Consider the following 6,150-nt stretch of genomic DNA (forward strand, 5'->3'; position numbering starts at 1 on the left):
AAAGAATGCAAGGAGCGCTGGATATGTGCTCTGGGTGTGAAATTGAGCATTATTTTGGAAACTCTAAATATTTCTGCGTGAGCCCTTTGCCAAGAACAGTGTTCATTTCAGCGTTACAGACAGCTGAGCAATCAAGCCTGTGAGCGGTAGGGAGACTCCAGGGGACTGCCAGACAAGTTAGAAGCTCTTTGACCAGGTGGCATTTACAATCCCTGTTTCCTGGCATTCTGGCATCCCTCATGGCCGTCTACTGTACTCTCCTTTAGGTCCATGAGGGCAATACTCACTATTTACTCAATCTATTCAAATGAATGCTTTCATTTGCTCAAAGAAGTTCACAAATTATATCTGCAGTGATATGCCTTTGTGTGTGTGTGTGTGTGTGTGTGTGTGTGCGTGTGTGCGCGCGCGTGTGTGTGTGTGTGTGTGTATGTGTGTGTGTGTGTGTGTGTGTGTGTGTGTGTGTGTGTGTGTGTGTGTGTGTGTGTGTGTGTGTGTGTGTGTGTGTGTGTGTGTGTGTGTGTGTGTGTGTGTGTGTGTGTGTGTGTGTGTGTGTGTGTGTGTGTGTGTGTGTGTGTGTGTAATTAAATAACCTGGAGATCTCTGTCAGGTGTTTTGTAATAGTTATGAACCAATGTATGTTGCTCAGAGGATGTTGGTGGAACTTGTCGATAATGATGTCCAATGTAGGTGTGTTCTGCTGTCTGTACTTTACAGACTGTGTAGTGTGCACATCCAACCACTCTTATAGGGTTTGCTCTCATGGTTAACAGACACTTTGCACCCAAAAGAACTTAAACTACATAGTTACACTAGTTTATCAGCTTAGAGCCAGAGGGTTTTTTTGATGAAGCAGATGTTTTGGCTAACACATGCACCTGTGTCATAAATGGTTGTTTTTTTTTCAGGGTCCCTCCTATCTTTGGTTGGTACATGTTATGATGTCCTGAATTAAAGGATAAACACCGGTTAGTTTTGAGTGAAGGTTATTATTCTCAAGAGGGTAAAAATGCCCCACTTAATATGCGCTGCTAATTGGTACTCTGTTTTCTCATTGGGATCCAGAGACGCTGTTATTGGGGTGCCACTAGAGGAAAGGAGAGCAATAATGATGAAACAACACAAGCAGAAGATGAAGGGTCTCTGAAAGGGGACAATATGGAGATGGACCTGATAAAAGTGCAGCACCTTCACTGTTCTATGTTCAAATGTTGGGTACTCATCTTTAAGGCATATGTGTTCCTGACACTAATTACAGCACAATGAACATGATATCATCATCACTGATGAGAAGTACTTCTGAGTAGGTTATAGATTATGTTCAGTGATGTTGTGTACTGTATGTAGCATAGCTCTGAAAGCCCTGGGAGCTTCTTCTGGCCTTCACAGACTGGCCTTCTCCCAAAGGAAACCAGCCACTGGAGAAGTGGAGCCCTCCAAGAATCAAAGGACGCCACTTTTACTCTCTCGATTAGCATATGATGTACTGATATAATTATTCAGCTCAGACTCTCTGTTCTCATGAGGACACACTACAGGCACCAACAGAAGTAATAATAATAATTTATTTTATTTGTAATGCACTCTTCATTCAAAAGAATCTCAGAGTGCCAGAAGTCTTCCCACCTATGCTACATATCAGACGACCTACTTCCCATGATACAATTGACTAAACCAAATTTGGTAAAATAAAGAACTAAAAAGTTACTGAAGGTGAGAATAAAGGTTTCATCAACCGCAACCATGAACAATTAATCAGCACCTGCAGAATATAATCCATATTTATGGATTCAATGTGTATGGATATAAACAGTTGCTTTTCGTATTGGGTTATTTTTTCATAACGGCCAACAGAGCCATCATGAATGTTGATTGAGACAATCATTCCAGCCATTTGGATTCTATTTTGGTCATGGAGTGTTGGAATTATCCATATTGTACTTTGAACAAGGCTTTGCCTAAATTATGTTCAATCTCATTTTGATTCTTCATTACCAATCCCAATGGTAAATGAAAATCTTAAATCAGACTTCCTTTAGAAGACTTTTTTCTCATTCCAGTGGGAGTCAGTATTGTGGGAATGCTGGAGATCCAGACAAAGTGAGCTAAAGCATTCTCTAATAAAAAGAGGATAAAATGGCAATCAAATGAAGGATTTGTTTAGTCGCTTTTGGTCATGAAAATGCATAGTGTTTATGCAAATACTTAGTGTATGTATGAATCAAGAAGGTGTCAAACCTATACAAGAAAGAGAAAGGCAGTTTCACTTATTGCCTTTTTAACAACAATCATTCTATGTTCCTGTTACTTCCAAATCATTCTATGTTCCTGTTGCTTCCAAATTATTCTTTGAAAGTTTTAACATAACATAACATTAAACTCTCCAGCTTTTGTTATTGATAGAAGAGTGAAGATTAGACAGGAAGTGAGTGGGGGAGAGAGAGATGGGGCGTGACCTCCAGCCAGACTCCAGCCTGGTTCTGGTGGGCACTAGCCCCATATGTGGTGTGGGCCGACCACACTAGCGCTGGGCTAAGGTTACTGATTGGCTGCTGCTGATACTCTCTTTTTCAGTCTCTTTGCTGTTAAGGCACAGAAACACCCCAAAGCAACCGAGTGTTGTTACAGGAAGAATCTAACAAATTATTCTAATCTGACAATTATTCACAGGTGCCATGTACCAAAAAAATACTAATGTTTAAGGAGGAATTAAAAACCCAATTGTTGAGCAGCACTGAAGTCCCATTCTTCCCGAAAGTGGTGGGGTTACGTCTAAATCAAGCTGGACACCACAAACATGCAGAGTTCAGTGCCTTAAAGGTGGCCAGATTTGCCATGTCAAGAGGCAGGCAGTGTGTTGAGCTGTCAAAACAGTGTGGACCCCACCACACTCAGTGTTTCCTCTCTCATCTTTCATCCACATTCCAGCGTAATTGAGCAGATGATTAGTCTAACAATCACCAACACAATCCCAGCTGCCTAAATGTGAAACCCCTATTTTGTTCCATTCATTTTGGCGTTCTGTCTGTGGAAGGTACCGGAGCATGTGGCAGCCATAAACCCAGCTCCATCTAAAGCTAATCTACTCCCTCACATCCACATGCCAACTTCTCTTCCAATTTGTAGGAATAATTGAAACTAATTTGCTTTCCTCATGCAACCAGCCCAAGATGAAACACTACCCTCCAGTACTGTTTAGATATTAAAGACAGAGTCCATTTTCTCCAGCAAATACATGTCAACACCTTTGTAAGTTGTATTAAATGGAGCATGATGGTTTTTATTATGCCACACACACATCCTTTGATTGGCGGTTTTCTTGAATACTGCGCCACCTGAGAGTTTTACTCATTGGCTGAAATAGGAAGCAGACGAGGGGATAAAACAGAAAGGAATGAAGAATACCAACATGCAGCCTGCAAATAGGAATTCATCTTCCAATTAATCTTCCAATGAAAATTGAAGTTGCAAGGTATGTGCAAATATAAAACACTGGAAGCACATGTCTTTATGAGAATGTCTTTCTTTTTGGAAAATCATTCAACTTTGCACACTGGCATGATTTATTTGATGCAAAACTATTTTGTGGTTTAAAGAAATATAAAGAATGACTGTAAATGACATTTGGCTTGTAAAGCTCAATCACATAGGATATGTATGAACTAAGATCCCCCCCCAGTGTTGGTGCTGTCCCCCCTTCCCAACACACATTCTGTTAAAGTGCGCCAATAAGAAGATCAAAGAGAAACACAGACTCCCTCTTCAGTGTTAAATGAGTGCTCCATGTCTGTACGCTCCTGAATAATGTGGCTGACATGGCTGTAAATCAAAGTTAAATATATATCCAAGCATGGGCTAAAGTCAACACTGATGACCTTTTTCATTTGCTGCGATTCCTTAAACAGCAGTCCACCTGCTCTACACCGGCCCACCCACCAAGAGAGAGGCACATACCCCTCTATGACAGCTTCCACACTCCACCCATCTCAAGAAACTCAATAAACCCTTAATGACCTTATCAAATATGTATGACTGGTTACAGATTGGTCCTAATGGTGCTCATATATGCTCTCTGAGCACACAGTGCAAGCATGAGAGTGGTCTTTCAGACGTGTATGTCATTAATGAAAGGACATCATGGAATGCAACGCTGCTGCTGACATTAAAGGAATATCTCTATTACCCAGACTGCTTCAATCCACAATGTATTGCTCCTGGAGAGAGTGAGAAAGTCGTCCAAAGAAAGGATAGCCCTGTCCCACAGCGTGTGCTCATTTCCATAACGCATGGCAGTATTTCTGTGCCCTTGTGATAGTCTGTTCACACAGGGATGAGGGTGTCTGGAAATGAGAGGATGACAAAACTGAAAACAAATGGCCAGAGGATAGTGGCCCTTTCCTGTAGGGAAGATGTCTCTTCTTTCTGTCCTCACTCCAAGGTTGGGTCTTTAATGAGATTTTAGATGAGAGGAAGGAGAAGTGTGCACCAATGTCTTTTAACCTCCAGCATGGGCAAAGCTCTAATCGAATCAAATGTCCCCAGGCAACAGGTGAAGTAAACGAAAGACAAGCGAAGCAAGGTAAAGCACCCAAAGAAAGGTAATATCATTCTCTGTTCATCTTCTCTTCCTTATCTATCCTTAGCTTCCAACACTTTTACCTCACCTATTTTACTAAAGCTATCCCTCTCTCTCCCAGTCATAGTCTTGTATGGTCTAGGTATGATCTAGCTTATATTCAGGAGATCCAACATACCTCTTGAATAAAAGTAAAAGATGTGAGATTTAGTCAAAAAGGAAGTGATGTACAATGGCGGTTCATACAATTCCTCTGATTCTTACAATTAATGGAAACATTACTGCACGACACTTCTGCCTGCCTTTACTATACGTACAAAAAAATCGAAATCTTTCCTAAACTTATCCAAGCCAAGGAGTAGGGGGATTTTGAGATTTAATCAACTTACTGCTCCATTCTTGCTTGCTTTTTTCATGTCTGGATGAGTCTTTCTCTAGATGGAAAAGGATTGGGCTTTGAGCCCAACTAACTGAACTCAATAAATGGCCTATTCATTTTACCACCATTCAATCAAGGAGTATAAAATCATATGTATCCCACACACAATGCCACATATTTCATAAATGTATCATCGCTGCTCTTGAGCAAATAAGTATTTATTTCCTACAAGGAAATTAGCTTTAAGTGTGTTTACAAAGGACTCACAGAGAGGAGCGCATCTGTAGTTGGACAATGTTATTATGAAATATAAATTTTTTCTGCCTCTCGAAAGATCTGACCAGCTGTGACACAACAGCATGTGAGACTAAGACACAGGTGAGCCCCCAAAAGGCCCAAACCACATTTGATTCCAAGGGATTACCGAGAACTCCCAACAGGAGGAAGCCATCTTGACTGGGTTTCCTGTGTCTGAATGAAAACATTGGGAAGTGTCAGCAACAGTCTGGAAATGTCAGCGAAAGACAGTCCCAACACCCTCCCTCCCCCCATGCAGTCTCTCCAGGACACTGAAAACACCATTCTCATTCCGTCCCCAGGGGCCACTTCCTCATTCATACCAATGGAGATGAGGCTATTGTTGTTGGACCTTGGGGTATTATGAGGGCCAGATCACTTTACTACGTACACACAAGGTACACAATGGCAAATCTCTATCAAACTTTCCAAAGACTGATTAAAAAAATATATATATATTATTTAATCTAACATCACAGCTCATTACAGAATCGGAGCATTCACCCTGGTGTCGGTATTTCAATGACTCCACAATACACAATCCAGATACCAATCCATCTTCCTCCTCTGTCACTGCAACAAATGGGGTGGCGGTAAGACATAGGGGACACAATGGTCCAACACAAATTCTCTCTTGCCAAATTGTCAAACTCTATACACAGTTATTGTCAATGTTTATTTGTTCATAGATGAAGCCAAAGCTCTAACCAGCTTTGTTCCTGCAGCAAGGCAGTGGTTCAGAGAGAGGGGGGGGGGGGGTTCTGGATACAGTCAAAGGGGCACAACTTCAATAACGGCACGCACAAGCATGCATTTCTCCTCTTGCCAATGAGAGGGCCAGTATTTTCATTACTGCCACTAATCACTCGCCCCTGTTGGTCATCCGATGAGAGGAAGA

The sequence above is a fragment of the Clupea harengus genome, chromosome 2 (assembly GCF_900700415.2).
Source record: "Clupea harengus chromosome 2, Ch_v2.0.2, whole genome shotgun sequence".
NCBI classification, from domain to species: domain Eukaryota; kingdom Metazoa; phylum Chordata; class Actinopteri; order Clupeiformes; family Clupeidae; genus Clupea; species Clupea harengus.